This window comes from Sinocyclocheilus anshuiensis, unplaced genomic scaffold (genome assembly GCF_001515605.1).
Source record: "Sinocyclocheilus anshuiensis isolate Anshui unplaced genomic scaffold, SAMN03320099.WGS_v1.1 scaffold1447, whole genome shotgun sequence".
In the NCBI taxonomy this organism is placed as follows: domain Eukaryota; kingdom Metazoa; phylum Chordata; class Actinopteri; order Cypriniformes; family Cyprinidae; genus Sinocyclocheilus; species Sinocyclocheilus anshuiensis.
Window position 1 is genome coordinate 354,414 of NW_015536547.1, and position 527 is coordinate 354,940.

A 527-nucleotide genomic window follows, 5' to 3' on the forward strand; every position below is an offset into this window, starting at 1 on the left:
ACACCTAGGATGACTTGAGGGTGAGTAATTTATGGGCTAATTTTCATTTTTGGGTGAACTAACCCTTTAACTATTTTCTGCAATTCTCCAGCTGTGATCCATGGAGAGTCTTTTGCCACTCAAAATATCCTCCTCATATTGTATTAACATGATATAGACACAGACAATATACTGTAGGCAGATTTGAAACATTTCCTGTTGATTGGAACTTAATTAAAGGGGTCATATGATGCGATTTCAAATTTTCCTTTCTCTTTGCTACTTTGTTGTTGTTTGTCATTTCTCCGATCACAAATGCAGACATGGTTTTATGTTACGCTCCGGCCGGACAGGGCATCACAATATGGTAAGGGGAGTAACATTTCCATCAAACGCTTGAGATATTCGGCCAATCACAATGCTCTGGATAGCTGGCCAATCAGGGCACACCTTGCTTTTCAGACCGATGAGCTTTGTAAAAGCGTTTCAGAAAGGCGGGGCATAGAGGAGAAACAATAATGTTCAGTATGTGGAAAATAATGTGTTTT